This window comes from Patagioenas fasciata, chromosome 10 (genome assembly GCF_037038585.1).
Source record: "Patagioenas fasciata isolate bPatFas1 chromosome 10, bPatFas1.hap1, whole genome shotgun sequence".
In the NCBI taxonomy this organism is placed as follows: domain Eukaryota; kingdom Metazoa; phylum Chordata; class Aves; order Columbiformes; family Columbidae; genus Patagioenas; species Patagioenas fasciata.
The window spans coordinates 11,025,243-11,040,409 of NC_092529.1; the positions used below are offsets into that span (position 1 = coordinate 11,025,243).

The 15,167-nt window shown below is 42.8% G+C and overlaps 1 long non-coding RNA gene across 1 annotated transcript; it reads right to left on the reverse strand.

Moving 5' to 3' along the window:
* Positions 1-7,865: 7,865 nt before the first annotated feature.
* On the reverse strand, positions 7,866-14,515 carry LOC136105895 (uncharacterized). The gene is made up of 3 exons (XR_010652052.2): positions 14,401-14,515; positions 14,213-14,286; positions 7,866-8,817 (listed from the first exon to the last, which is right to left on the reverse strand). It is a non-coding gene; the product is annotated as an uncharacterized lncRNA (long non-coding RNA).
* Between the last annotated feature and the right edge of the window lie 652 nt (positions 14,516-15,167).

The window sequence follows — 15,167 nt, forward strand, 5'->3', positions numbered from 1 at the left end:
AGATTGATTCATTATGCAAGTCTAAAAATGCCTTTACTTGTTCCTAAACGATCTGTTGTATGCCATTTTTGCCCTGTGTGGGTTTACACTGAAAGTGGATCTTTGAAAGGCCAGGCAAAAGGCTGTAATCTTGGAGACATCAAAGCTGCATGTGTGACACTAGGAGGTACAGGGAAACCCCATTGTAATGAAGTCAGCAGGAATTTTGCCTGTATGCAGGGAACTGGTGATTCATTAGCAGGGAAGCCTGTGTTAAGAAACAGATGTTCCTGTTGTTCATGGCATCAGGGAAAGCTGAGGGGATGTATCTGGCCATTCTGAAGGATTGTTCGGCTGCATTTTAGAACTTGTAGAGTCCAGGTAAGGACTATGTACTTCTGAGTAGGACAGAGGTGTTAGATTTGAGGGCCTAAGGGAGGCTTTGTCCTGTCACCACTGACTGAGCCATAGAAGATCCAGAGTTGAAAGCCAGTGCTGATCAGAAGAGTCTTCCAACGAAGAAATGAGGCCCAGGAGGCATGGGACTGGGGGAATCTTCTGTGAGGGTTTGTTTAAAAACAGAGACTTCACCAAATAGACTAAGTTTAGACCCTTTCCACAGCATCTTTTAGAACCAAAACTTGTTTTAAAGTTGAGCAGGGCAGCACGACTGGTACCTGCAGCGAGTAGGGGAGAGCCCCATGGAAGCATGGGCAGCACGGGACTGAGTGCCAGCACCAGCTTCAGGCCCTGCGTGTCCTCGTCCAGCGTGGGGTGATGTGCACGAGGTGCTGGGGGAGCGCAGGGAGTGAGCCGAGTGCTGAGGCTGCTGGAGGCAGCAGAGGAACTTAGACAGTGACAGGAACATATGGTGGAGAAGTGAGGGCTGATGTTGTAGAATAGTTTCAGGGAGACAGTCCTGCTACAAATAGGGAGGTTTAAAACCAAGATGCAAGAGTGTGCCAAGAACACTGTGTACGGTTCTGTCAGAACAATGTACTCGCACAGGAGCAGGTGCAGAACGGGGCTGGGAGGATGAGTAAGGGACAGAAAGCTTAGCGGATGAGAGAAAACGAAAAGAGATGAGTTTGTTTTGCCTAGCAAAACAAAGACTGGGAGAGGAATGTGATGTCTCTCTGTAAACACTTCATTGCAAAGTAAATACGAGAGGGGAAGAAAAGGTCTTTATTATAAAGATCAATGCTGGCACAAGAACAAATTGGTACAAATTTGCTATTAATAAACTTAGCCTGGAAATTAGATTTTCGACCTCTAGAGGAGTGAGATTCTGGAGCAGTCTCTCAAAGGGAGAAATGGAAACCAAAGGAGCTTTGTAAAGAAGCCTGAGGACCCTGCAGTAGCAAAGGGAGAGTAAATAAAATCTCTGACACCATCTCATTTTACTTTGTGCATGTTGATGCTATGGACAGCCTGACCCAACAGTATAGACAGGAGGACAAAGGGCAGTAGAAGGTGGAAGCAGCAGTCAGCATCCATAACTAGGAATCAATGGCCAAGTTACCAGTCAGCTGTGGGAGATAGGGAGTTTCAGGGTAGCTGAGCTGTGCAGATATCCAGCTTTGGCTGTATCTAGTGTTTAAGAACAGATACTTCACCAAATTGAATAAGTTTGGAGCCTTTCACAACATCTTTTAGCACCAAAACTTGCACAGTAGGACTGTGCTAAATCTTCCCTCTCTGCTTCCCAGTTACTGCCATTTTCTGCTCCCTTCTGACACAGATCTACTTTGTGGCTGTAGTAGAGTAGCTTTGTCTCTGTATGCTCAGTTCCTCACTCATAAAAGATTAGGATTTGGTTTAGGACGTATTTTGAGAATGCCTCCAGTTTTGCTGGAGACTTCCCAAGAGAGCCTTTTGGCACAAGATTGTAAAAAGAAGGTTAGCAAAGTTTAGCAGAGCTGCCTTTGTCAGAGGAAGTGCTAGCACCCTTCTGCAAACTAGCTCATTGGTTTGCAACAAGCTTGAAATTGCATCAGTACATTTTTAGATTAAGAGAAAATGAAGTCATTTATTGAAAGTGTTTTGAAAATTGCAGTGTTATTCGCAGGTCAGAACTGAGGAGCGCTCACCTATAGGACAAGCTGAACTTCTCAGGCTAGAAAATGAGAGGAAAATTCAAATAGATGAACAAAAAACCAAACAGTTAAAACAAGAAGCTCAGCCCTTAATGGCAGTACACAGAAAGGTATTCCTGGAAATGGCAATTCTTTGGAATTGGGAGGAAGAATGCAAGAAGCAAGCAATAAATAGGGATGCATCTGGACAGAAACATGAGGAATGAAAGAAGGGATAGCAGGGCAGGCAGAGCAAGTATCTTTTTTCAGCTCCTAATCAGGTATGAGCGTTCAGGGCAAAGAGAGTTTACTTCCCATTCCTTCTGGCTACAGACCTGGAGAGCATCAGAGATATACGAGAGAAAGCTGGAGGAGCAGAATTGCCCACCTGAAGAAAAAGAAAAAAATCTGTGGCTGCTTTGAATTTTGCCACAGTACCCATGGTGTGGCTCTGCTGAGTTTTGGTTTCTGTGCAGCGTTTTTCTCTTGCTAACAGACTTGACTTACTTGTCCCCTAGCATGATCCTGACTTGGCAGTACAACTAAGCAGAGTGTAGGAAAGCTGCCATTAATCGATGGAGTCAATACATTGGAGGAATAAAGTTAACATAAAAATTGCATTTCCCAGAGGAGGCTCTTACCCGATGATGTGAGAAGGCACAGCTCTTCCAGAAGTGGCCGGCAGGTCTTGCCTCCTACTCCTTAAAGCATTCTGTCCTTGCGTTTTCAAGGGACCATGGGAGCAGCAGAGAATGTTGAAGGGGAGAGAGGAAATAATGAGGGACCCTAGTCCTCTGCAGCCCAACTTGACGCATGTAGTCCTTACACAGAGGCTTGATCACTTAGCTTACTCCTTTCCAGTGTCTTTAGACCATTTGGCCTCCTTGTGGTGAAGTTACTGTTCTGTGCACATGCTGATTTGGTACCTTGGTTTATTGTCTTCTTTTGGTGCATAGAAATGGTGTGATTAAAGCCAGGCCTCAGGGATGCAGGACCTGCAGTTGCTATTGACTTTGGAAGATGTTTCCCCCCATTTGACCTGACAGGTCAAGAGAGGCAGGATTGGATCCTGGTGTTACCTACGATAAATGAAGACAAAAAAATTGCTCAAAACTTTATTCTAACATATCCTGCCTGGAAATGAGCACAATTTTACCCTTATTCTTTCTAGAAGTGTCTTTCAGCATTACAAAAAAATAATAATTTGGTGGTCAGAAAAAGTTACTAGTAGACTGGCATAATTTGCTAAGACTGTTTCACCAGATGAAGGTTATAAAATTTAAATAATCTGCATTTGTTAATGGAGTCATTTCTACAGCATTACTTCGCTCTCCTGAATATTTGGGGTGTTAAGTATTGCAGATACTGTTGTGGTAAGTCTGAATTTCTGTCTGGTTTCTAGAAGTCAAAAGCTGTGGTTGGATTCTGTGAGACCTGGATTGTGGTCTGCAGAAAAAAAAAAAAGGATTTTGTTTCACTTTTATTTTTCTGCAGTCTCTGAAAAATGAAGTTGGAGACTTAGTATTCTGTAGAGAGAAAAAGCTTTGTCCTCAGTTATCCAAACAATGCCTGTTTAGATACGACAAGAATATCTCTGTTCCAAGCTGTCTCAGTATGTTTGCCTGAGCAACACAGGGCATTTGGAAGCAGGCTGCCTACGTGCTGAGTAGCTCACAGTCTTCTCTCTTGGCAAACAGAAGAGGCGAATACAACAAAAGCTGCTCACAAAGAAGTTGAAAGCATCAAGAAACTCTAACTAAGAAGATTCTATCTCCTTCTGAGATATTCCACAAATTCTTTTGAATTTTCTGTCAATTTAACTTAGAGGCTAGTCTATATATGGGATAATCAAAACAGATTTTTGTGTTTCTTTCAATTTGTTTTCCTTTTTTCCTCTGCCACTCTATTCTTTCTCTTCTTTCCCTCACAGCTTAAGTGAAACCCAATAAGGTGCTTGGCAAGAGTTGTGCTGTTTTCATTCCTTTTCTTTGTAACTCTGTTAATTAATGTAAGAAACTTTTGAACCTTGAGGAGCTATTTTTTATTATATTAGTTCCAGCAAAACAGCAATAACAGAAACAAACGGCTCAAATCTGATTTACTTTCCCTTTTTATTGTTGCTTACTCCAAACCAGAATGGTGGACTTAATTGCAATGGATGTAAAAGAGGACTGAAAGAATCCTGAAAAATGAGTAGTTGTAAACTTGCAAGTTTCGCTCTGAACGCACTCTCAGTTTTGAAACTTCCATTTCTGCAGCGTGAGTTTGTGTGTTCCTGACTTGGCTGTGGACATTCCAGAATGGTAGTGCCCTCAGAATAATGGAAATGTTTGAGAAATGTTTGGAAAATATTTGCTGTATCTTTTTCCTTTGTGTTGTTGCCACATCTCCTGTTTGCTGCCTGTATGAGCCAGCTGCAAAATCATAGCGAGCCTGGTTTATGCAACCACAAGGGCTTCCCGACAGACTTGAGAGGTTGTGAAGGCAAACAGTGGGTGTCAAACCCCACCCTGAATTGGATGGAAAAGCCAACATCCAGTGAGCAACCCAAGCAGACTTCTTGAAGAAGAAAAGGATGTTGAATGGTATTTGCTTGTTAGCAGAGAGAGCTTGGTTGAAAGACATTTTGAAGCATTTTTTCAGATCAGGTCTGTTTTTAGCACACATGCAGTCCTGCTTATCCAGTCAGAATGACACACTCTGCACTTTCCTGAAGCTGAGTTTCATTCTTTCCGCTTGTGCCGGCGGTGAGGTTCATTGTAGGGAGGCTCTTCTTGAACCTGTTCACCTCTTGTCGCATTAGCTTCAGTCTGACAATAAATAATGAAGGGCGGAGTACGTGGATCACAAAGAGTGTGTTCCTAAATTCAGATTAAAGAAACTGTTTGAGTTTGGAGTGTGTTGCACAAGACGTATTGAAAAACCCAGCCACAGTTTCCCTGTGATCTGAATGCTCCTGTTCATGCTTGTCAAGATTTTTCCGTTAAAAGGACAAATAAAATCCCTGCACTGAATAATGAAAGGTCTTTATCCTGGAAGTGACATTCCCACTTGTGGCTCACTTAGGATGTCAGTGCAACTCTGATAGAAAAGACGCCCCAGCTCCTGTCCTGTCCTCCTACCAGCCATTCCTGCCTCCGCGCTTTGCCTGGCAGCTTGGGTTGGTCTTTGTGCCGGAGCAGCTGAGATGGTTTCTTGCTGCCATGAAGGAAAAGGTTAAGAACTAAATGAGAACTAAATGAGCTCTGCCGTCATCTGTAAGGCATTAGGAGCTTGGTGCTGCTTCTGCTTTGCAGAATTCTAACACCTGATGGACTGGACCCTGCCTCCATCTCTGAAAGACAAGCCAGCTATGGGAGATTTATACCCTTTCATAGGTCAGATGGGGAGCGTGGTGGGACGGGACATATCACATCCCTGTGGCTTGGTTCAGATTCAAGTGGTGTGAGCCTCTTCTTGAAATATGTAAATTATAACCAGTGCCACAGCATTGTATTTTGTACTGCTTTATCTAGAAATACCTGAGGAGGCAAATCTTGGTCATCTTGGATGTGGAGAGCCTCCCATGCTCAGTTCAATCTCTGCTTGTGGTCTCATTGTGAGGATGCAGGAGATGAAAGAAGGAGCAGGTGGCGTTAGAAGATGGATCAATAAAATGAGGAAGAAGGCTGCAGGCAGTGGGGATTACCCTTGTCTTTCCCTTTTCCTGGCCAGGCGTGCGCTTCTACAGTCTTTGTGATACAGAGCTCAGTGCCTCACTGAGAAGTGACATCTTACTGCTGAGGTGGATGTGGTTTTTAATGTCCATTTCTCTGTCTAGGATTATGGATGACGAAACTTCTTTTTAACATCTGAATGCAAGGGAGTCTGGGTTCTGTCCTGTCTGCTGCCCAAGGTTATATTTCAATGTAGCTGAACAGTCTGGGGTGAGGAGGAAAGGATGTTTGTGTGATGCTGAGGTCAGTGTTCCAGGCAGAAGTGCCAGGCTCTGGAGGGGAAATGGACTTGAGGAAGTGATCTAACATGGTGTAACGCTCTGAGAAAAACCTATACAAGTGAGGAACTACACTGGCCTCGGTGTTGTGCCTTTGGATCCAGCTCTTCTGTGCTGCTGTTGACCAGGAGGAGCAATGCTAAACAGTCCCTGCAGGTGATGAGACATTTGCCTTACATTTCCCTTGTCAGGGTAAGGGATATCATATAGATACAGGGTATCATACAGTGAAAGTTAAGTTTAGCTGCAAATATTGTGGTATGTCACAGTGATACTTGTGTGAGGTGCTCCTCTTCTGTCACTATGAAGGTGTAGTGCTTCTCTTTTTAGCCACTTCTCTGGAGTGCTTACACCCTCACCATGCTTGAGCTATTCACAATGATACCTGTTGGAAGTATCTGAAGTGCAACTGTGCAGACTGACCTGTTACACAACCTTGGTCTACAACACCTGCAATTTTCCACCTTAAATCCTAACACTGCTGGGAGGGTTAATGGTGGTGTGACTCATGACCTGCCTGTTCCCTGCCCAGCTCTGATAAAATCTCTGCCAAGAGGGTTTGAAGGATCACTTGCTCTGATCATACCAGCTCATGTGGGTGCTTGTCTCCAAACTCCTGCCTCTGCTGGCAGACATTTGAAGATTTTATGTTGACAGCACATGGGCTCTTCAGTGGCTTTAACAGAAGGATATCTAAGAGCTGTATTTATGTTGTAGCATACTGTGTCATAGGTTGAGGAGCATAAATATATTTTTTCTTTTATTCTTTCTGAAATGACAACAGAAACAATTACCACATTATTTGAAAATATTATTTGAAATATTATTTGAAAATAATCTGGTTATTGAGCTTGTGTCTGTTGGGTTCTGCTACTGCTCTGTACTGAGCTTGGTCCATGTGGGGGGTGGATGACCTCTGTGAAGTATTGAAGTGATTGGACTGGTAACTGGGGACACCTGTGTTGAATGGCCGTGCCCTTCATGCAGGTGTTACTGAGAACCAGGCAGGTGCAAGGTGTAAATCAGAAAGGAGTGTGTCTTCTACAGAGAGCACATGGATCAGCTTGGGGAGGAGTCTGGTTTGCAGTAGTGCTTCTTTACATCTCTCTGGCAGAGTAACTGTGTTTCAGAGTAGATATGAATTAGTTTTTATTCGTTTGATCTCCTTTCCTCACTGACAGAGTACTGGACAGGTGCTGTGACATGAGGACAAAGCAAATTGATCAGTTCTAGTCAGCATGATGGTGGTGATGAGGCTGCAACAGCGTGCTGGCAAAATGGTGCTGTATTAACTTTGTGTTTGTTTATTCCAAATGCCAGCACTACTTGTTCCTATGCAAGCAAGGAAGGATTAAGTGGAGAAGTGTGCTTAATATTAATTTTCAGTGTTGCAGTTAATTGCAGAGTTCTCTGAAAAGTGAACATATTTCCTTTTATAGTATTCTCTCTCTCTGTTAAACTAAGTATGTGTGAAAGCACTGACTTCCCAGGATAACTGTCTCTCTGTTCCATGTGTATTACAAAGAAAAAATGTCCAGCCTTACTTGTGTGCCTGAAAGATGAGGCTTAAATATAGTTCTTACTTCTTTCTTCAGCTAGGACAGTCAGATCAACCCCAATAGCCTTTGAAAACTGAATTTGTTGGGTTTTGATGTATTTAAAAAAAATAAAAGGTTTTATGTAGATCTGCACAAGAAATGGGAAAATAACTCTGGTTTGTAAAAATGCCAGGAGAGAAAATTATTTTTCACAGAATTTGAAACATTTGGTTTTATTTATCATTAAGGCAAAGTTGGGATTATTTTTTTTTGCTTGAATTGATTCCATATTATTGCTAATTTGTGGTTTGAACAACACATTGTGCATTATATTTAACTGTAAGATGGTTATTGCAGCTTAGAACACTCAGAGCTCTGCTTATCTGTGTTGTTTGTGCCTCAGCCTGGTTCAGACTTGCAGCAGGCATTTATGTTTATTTGATAGCTGAGATCAACTCTTTATTCTTTGTGATCTAATAAGAGATATTGAAGAGAAAGGATAGTGTGTGAAATAATAATGTGCTCAGTACAGCTTTTATATAACAAAACTGTACACAGTACACAGCGATCCAGGTTACAGTGGAACATGAAAATGGGCTATTCTGAAAGCTCTGGGAAAGGAAAAGTGTCTGCTTACCAGGGTTGTATGCCAAAGTTACCAGTTACCAGTTTCACTTCTATAGCAGTGGAATAACAATATGAACAGCTTGTTCTTTGAACAGTGTTGCTGGGTTTTAACAGACAAACATGTATTATTTAGAAGGGTTCAATATTAATTTAATGATATCTCATATATCTGTGATGAAATGAGGACCTCTGAGCTGCTTGTTTCCTTAGTTCAGATTAAATGTTGTGGCCCCATAAATGTGGGCAGGCTCAGTCTTCTGCTCTGTAAGTGGACAGTGCTGGGACTTAGCATCACTCGCAAAAATGTAGAGAGTCCTCATATGGTTTGGTGGTGTTTGAATTTTGTTACTTGAAAGATACACTGAGATGTAAAACCAGGCGGACTTCACATCAGGTTTATCTCCCAAGAAAGTGGCTCGTTGTGCTACATTCCGCGGTGTTCATACCCGAAGCACACTTGTAGAGCTCTTGCCAGTAAATGATCCACCGTGGCCTGAGCCGCTTCTGTACGTACCAGCACCTGCTCTCCGTGTTATTTTCTCACCAGAGGCACCTGTAGATAGGCTGTGTCTCTGAGCACTGGAGTCATGTTTGCAGGGTGGGACTGAACAGGGAAACAAAGAAAGGCAAAACACCTGAGCAGTCCTGCACAGAGAGGCTTAGAGGATTCTCCTAAAAACAGAGAAAACTTCTGCCTTTTTGGAGGTTGCTCAGCCTCCGCAGCAGCAGGCAGCAGAGACCTCTGCTGCCTTGGGAAGCTGTGTCATGCACAAAGGCCTTTGTGGTGCCATAAATGTGCAGGATTTAGCAACAGCACTAACCGTGCCTGCCAGTGCCCCGCACGGCTTGTCTTGGGGCGCCCATGAGCAGGAACCACAGCCCTGGGCGGGAGGAGCCTGTTCTTCATGCTGCTTGGGAAGCTGCCAAGTACAGTTTATCCTCATAGGATTTTGTCAGGCCCAGTAGGGACAGAATGAAGTGGAAGAGAAAGTTGGGGGGATGGTTCCAGAAGCACTGCAATTCCTTTTTCAGAGCAAATCAGCAGGTTCTTGCCTTTGGGGTGGCAACAGTTCCCACAGAGTTATTGCAAGGTCAGGAGCTGCTGCCTCACCCAGGAACAAGTTCATTCTTTCCAATTTGAGGAAGAAGGAAGAAAAGAGTGTGCTGAATTTCAAAATGGGGCAGTAGCTATTGTCCATCTCATAGAGCAAATTGCAATGTAAGTCCCCCTACCTCCCAGTCCAGAGGGATTTATAAGCTCTAGAAAATGCCGAAGCAGGCAGTGAACAAGGAGATGCTGCAAATGGGTTCAGCTGCCATGGAGAAAGGAGCAGAAAGAGGGTTAAAAATTCCCCCTTGAAGGGACAGCAGAATAAACTTGATAGAGTCACAGAGTGTGAACCTAAATACCTAAGAAATGCTGGATCCTCCAGCAGACCAGTGTGGGCATGGACAAATGAGTGTCAAATTCAGGTGAAATGTATCTTTCTGTCACCATTGACCCTTGAAGAAACTCCTGTTCTAAGAATTTCAGTTAGGTGTCTGTATTTAGCTGGGTCAATACAGGCAACAAGGGCTTAGAATAGTCTTGTGCTAAATTAGTTTAAAAAAAAAAAAAGAGTCTGATGTGTTGTTTACCAAATCAGTTTTTCCTGGAAGAAGATATTCCCCAAGAGTGAAATTATCTATTTTTTGCTTTCTTTAAACCAGTTTCCATGGCATGAATGGAGCCAAAGTGATGCACAAGTCTGGGCAGAATCCTCCCTCAGCAGTGAATTTCACTCAGGGTAAGTCACTCCCCTGCTTTAAGATCGTCCTGCAATCAGTGTCATGCTTTGTGCCTCGTGCTAATAGTGTAAAACCTGCAAGAGAGAGAACGGCACTCTTCTATGCCTTTTCTGTTCTGATGGGCCCAGCAGGCCTGTGATACCTTGGGGTACTAACCAAGTGAAATGCAGCACTTGGGGTGAGCTCTGGCAGGTGGAAATTGCTGAGGCTTTCTGGTGTGTTGTGTGGGGGGTACACAGCTCCTGCCTGGTGCGCTGCCCTCTGGGTTTGGGGTTTGCTGGAAGGAGACTCCTGGGAGTACTTTAAAACTAAGGGACTGGCATGCAAGGAAAGGGGGGGATGCCCAAGGCTCTCCTGTCCCCTCATGCTGTGTACGAGAGGAGTTATCTTTGGCTCTTGGTTTGTTCTGTGTCTCTGTTTGTTATAATGGGTTTGGTGAACATGCTTCCCTCAGAGGGTTTTTCCTGTTGATACGACAATAAAGAGATGTGGATAAAACACAGACCTTCCTTCCAAAGCACTGTTTCTCTGCACAGGAGGATCCAAGGCAGTAGCAAAGCATCACAAAACTCGCAAGATACCAGTGTTATGTTATTATATAGTATTAGCTGAACAGCAGTCATTGGTTGTGTTTGGCTGGCTGAGGAGCCAAGAGTTGGCAACAAGTGGTAAAAGCCTATCTGACGAAAGGCTAATTATTTAAAAAAAAAAAAAAAAAATTAAGAGCACTTATATGTGATTGGTTGGGATCTTTTTTGCCTAAAAAAATAAAATAAAATCAATTTACATCTGATAAATCTGTTTCCTAGCTTCTCAATAAGCTCTTAATTTTTAACGAATTCTGTGTGTACACGTATAGGCAGCAAATGAAAGCATAATGTTCATTTGAGCTTGGAGTTTATATACTTAAGCTGTAATATCTGTGGGTTTCTGGTAAACAGTGGTGTAAATAGCTCATTAACAAAAGTTCAGAAGAAGAGCTTTTAGAAGTATCTGCAGCTTTCAAGACTGCAGAGCTCCATGTGAACAGGCTGGATCGATGTGTGACAAGCTGAAGAAATGCGCATTTTGGCTTTAGCCTGACTTCTCAGTATTGGTTGGTGAATGCTGCTTAAAGAATCTTCCTCCTCTTGGAAGTTAGTTAGATTTCAAATTAAAACTTATTTAAGTTAACATTGAGTAATTTTAAATTGAAAAAGGACTGTAGCTGTCATTGATGAAAGCTAAAAATACAGCTAGAGCAGAGGCAAATAGTTCACATACCCTAAAGTCTACATGTTTTGGCTCGACAAGCTCCCACAAAACCCACCTTTTCTCATAAATGGTCAGATCTTTCCTTTGTTTAGCTGCTGACAGCTGTCTTTACCTTTAAGTCTGAATTTTCTCCGTGGCAATTCCCAGCAAATGAGATTTGTCATATTCTTCAGGGTCTGCCTTTGGAAATTCTTGTGCAAAAAAATGACAAGAAGACAGAAGAGAGAGTGCTGGGTAAAGCAGAAGAGTTGAAGTCCCAGCACAAGACAAGCCTTCAAAAGAACCTCTTTCTTAATTCTGCATAATGGATTTTTGTTTGTTTGGGTTTTTTTACTTCCCTTTAAAGCCTTGGACAGTGTCAGATGTGAGTAAGGATTTGGCTAGATCATAGCATTGATCCTGTTTGGCAACCTGGGGCAATTTTTGACCTGATTGTTGTGGTTAGTTCTGAACATACCAAGTACCTGGACTTCTTTAAGATCACACCACTAATTTGTCCAGTGAGATTCCAAACCCAGCTATTATTCTACTGCATTCTGCCCTTCTCCAAGACCAGAAACTGCAGTTTTTCAAAGAAGAACTTTGAAGAATTATTTCATGCTCTGACCTAGGAGTATTAGCAAGAGGTGCAGGCAAGTATCTCTTTGGGTTGGGGCCCGATGTGTTCCTGCAGTGAGATTTAGTGAAAACCCCAGTTTCCTGGGCAGATGGGTTGATAGGCTGGACTTCAGCCTGCTGGAGGTATGTGGTGCAGTTGGGACTGGCTGCTCAGAGGGGGCTTGTCTTTGCATGGGATGGTTTGGTGAAGGTGTCAGGAGGGAGCAGTTTGGCCAAACATTTAATCAAATGCTGAAAGTGACAATTTCTTGTTAGATGACGTATCTGTGGTCCTAGAAGTTAAAAGCTTTTCAGTAAATGCGGTTGTTGATCTGACCCTTTTCCATTCTTATTTTTCTCCTCTGGATTCCACCTAGGAGGGTTCTGCCTCAAAAGACAGACTCAATAAGATATTTCTACCCCTTTCACTGATGATCTTTTGCCTTTCCTTTCGTCCTTGCTGGAGTTCCCTGGGGCAGCGGGGTGCCAGCCTGCATCATGGTCAGCACTGTGCAGAATTCAGGCTTTGTCCCTCTCTGCTGTTTTCCAGCCGTGATATTTTTCTTCCCTTACCCTCAGGCCCATTTTGGGAATGCTTTTTGAAGGTCTAACTCTAAGCCTAGCACCTAGCCCGACTCTGCATGCCAAGGAGAGCAGAAGTGTTCTCACCTGGGGGTGGGAGTGCATTGACTTAGTGGCTGTTGTGCACCTGGAATCCAGGAATCTGCATCCAGAGAAGGTAAGGTCATGGTGGTTACACAAATTGGCAGGTGCAGCTGCTTGGAGTGGAAGGATTTATGTGCTGCGTGGCCTTTAAGAAATCATCGGATAGTGTTTTAACAGACACAGTACATCTGGGAGCAAAGGATTTCAGAGCTGGATTGGAAGCTGGGAGTATCTGCATGACTGTGACCTCATTAAAGATAAATCTAAAGAAAAAGACAACTTTCCCAACTAATAATGTAATATATAATTTGCCAAAAGGTGAAAGACTTTTTGAGTTAAACTTGGGGACTGTTTTATAGGAAGAAGTATTAGAATCAGGCATTCTTTAAGAACATTGCATTGTATGGCAAAGAACTGTGATCTGCCCTCATGAAAGAGGCATCTTCATAGAAGCTGATATTGTTCAGTGAAGACAGTATTAGGAGCAAAAAAGTAAGAGCAATGTGGAAGGGGAGGGAGAGTGGGGTGCAGTTAATATAAATTAGAAATGAAGTGCAGAAAACTGGAACTGAAAAGGAAAATGTAAGATTATCCTTGGCTGCTATCTTCAAGGAAGATAAAGAATTTAAACATTCTTCTTGAAACAGAAAAAGGATGTGTAATGCCTCTTTGAAATGGAAATGCTGCAATTGTTAATGATGATGAAAATAAGTAGAAGCATTTAGTAAGTAGTTCTGATCTGGTTTTGGATGACAGCAGAATAATATGCTAGTATCACAGGAGAATAATGAATTAATTTCTAGATTATTAGGCCCCAAGAAAAAAGTATTATAAAACACTGATTAGTAATAAGCATTTTAGAAAGTACATGTTCAGATAACTTGGAGGCAAGTGGTCCAGCGGAGGTGTTAAGAAGATGGGTGGTTTGCAGATGGCAACTTTTAATACTGGGGAAATAGAGGACACTGGATTTTTGGCTGAGGTTTCATTATGCCAAAAAGGAAACTGGAGTAGTCAAGCAAAACCATCATGTGGTCATTTTAGAGTGAAGGACTTCTGCCCTGGCTCCTTCTTTGCCTGTGGGCTTAGGGACAAGCTCTGGGGAAGATGATCCTCTGTGTACCTGCTGGATTTATAGCCTCTGGTGACTCTTACAGGACGTTGTTTGGAGGCATTGAATCAAAAAAAAGAAAAAAAAAAAGGCTCTGGGTCAAAAAAGGCCACAAAGTGCTGCTGGTTAAGAGGGAAGTGAGCTGGCTGAGATTCTAAACCATCAGCTTCCAAAACAATATCAGTTTTGGATTAGCCATCAGTGGGAGGTGGTAGCATGCTGCTTATTCTTGGATATTCTGTCCACTGGTGAGTTAAGCTCCTACTTATTTACAAATTAATTTCTTTTGGAAATATTCTGAATGATGATGGAAATGCTGAAAGGGTAATTTCTCTTTTGATGGGCCAGGAAGGCAGCATGCAGTCTGTACAGCTTCCAGATTAACTATAGGAATATCTTTCTACATGCTGGCTGTGTCTCCGCTGGGATGATAACAGGGGTTTGCCCACTGTGGGCTCAAGGCCTGGATGAGATGCGAAAGCCCAGACTGCTCCTACATAACAAATCGCAGTATAAAAGTGCAAGATGTTGCCCAGAGAAGCTCTTCAAAGATACTGGAAAGCCGTGTCCAAGTGCCACTTACCAGCCCGTGCCTTGGAGCTCCTCGCTGCAGAAGCGTGCAGTGGTGCGAGGGGCCTGTTGGAAGGAACAGTGTGCCTGGGGGGAGAAAAAGAAGGTAAGGCAAAGGGTGAAGCATTAAGTTCACATGCTGATTCTTTGAATCATGTGATAAAAGATATTTATCGTCTGTATGTCTGCACAGTCCCTCACCTCCCCATCAGCTTTGCCTCACGGCTTCTCTTTTACCCTCTGTTACAGCTCTGCTGTCCTCAGCTTGAGTGGGCTCCCCACAGTGGCAGAGGGGATGATTCCACTTCTATTTCCTTCATGTTGCCTCGATAGGAAAGTAACGTGGCTTTTCTTAAAACACCAAGTGTGTTTCCCTGAATTGCATTTGACGTGTATTTTTCACATGTACTTACGTCTCCAGGGAGTGTTTTGTAATTTAAGAGTACATTATTTCTTGTTGGTTTCCTTCTAGGAAATGCTGGTATCTGTGAATATCAGAGAGGCTGCTGTGTTTATAGAAGAGCTTGGAGGTTAGGACCATCAGTTTCTGCACTCCCACACTTTACAATTTGTACCTGATATTTTTTATCGCCATTCGTTACAAATAAGATTCTTGACCTAATCTTTGTTCCTATCGAGCTGGTATCTTTAATGATGATGTGAAAGCAATATTAATTATTAGGTGAATGGAAGGAACGGAACTAGAAATGGATTTACAAATTGAATTATTAATATTTATGGAAGCTTAATTATGCTATAACGTTTTTTAGACCTGCATTGAAAAAGATCTGCACCATACAGGAAACACTTTCCTGATGCAGCTTTATATAACCAATTCTTAGTATCCAGAGCTTTGAGTGATTTTTAGATTCAGCTTTAGAGCCCAATGCTGCTTCTGTGCTGCAGGAGAGGAGCTGGCTGGGCCCTTCCTTCTCAGCTGTCTTGCCTCAGGGTGAATCAAAGGCACA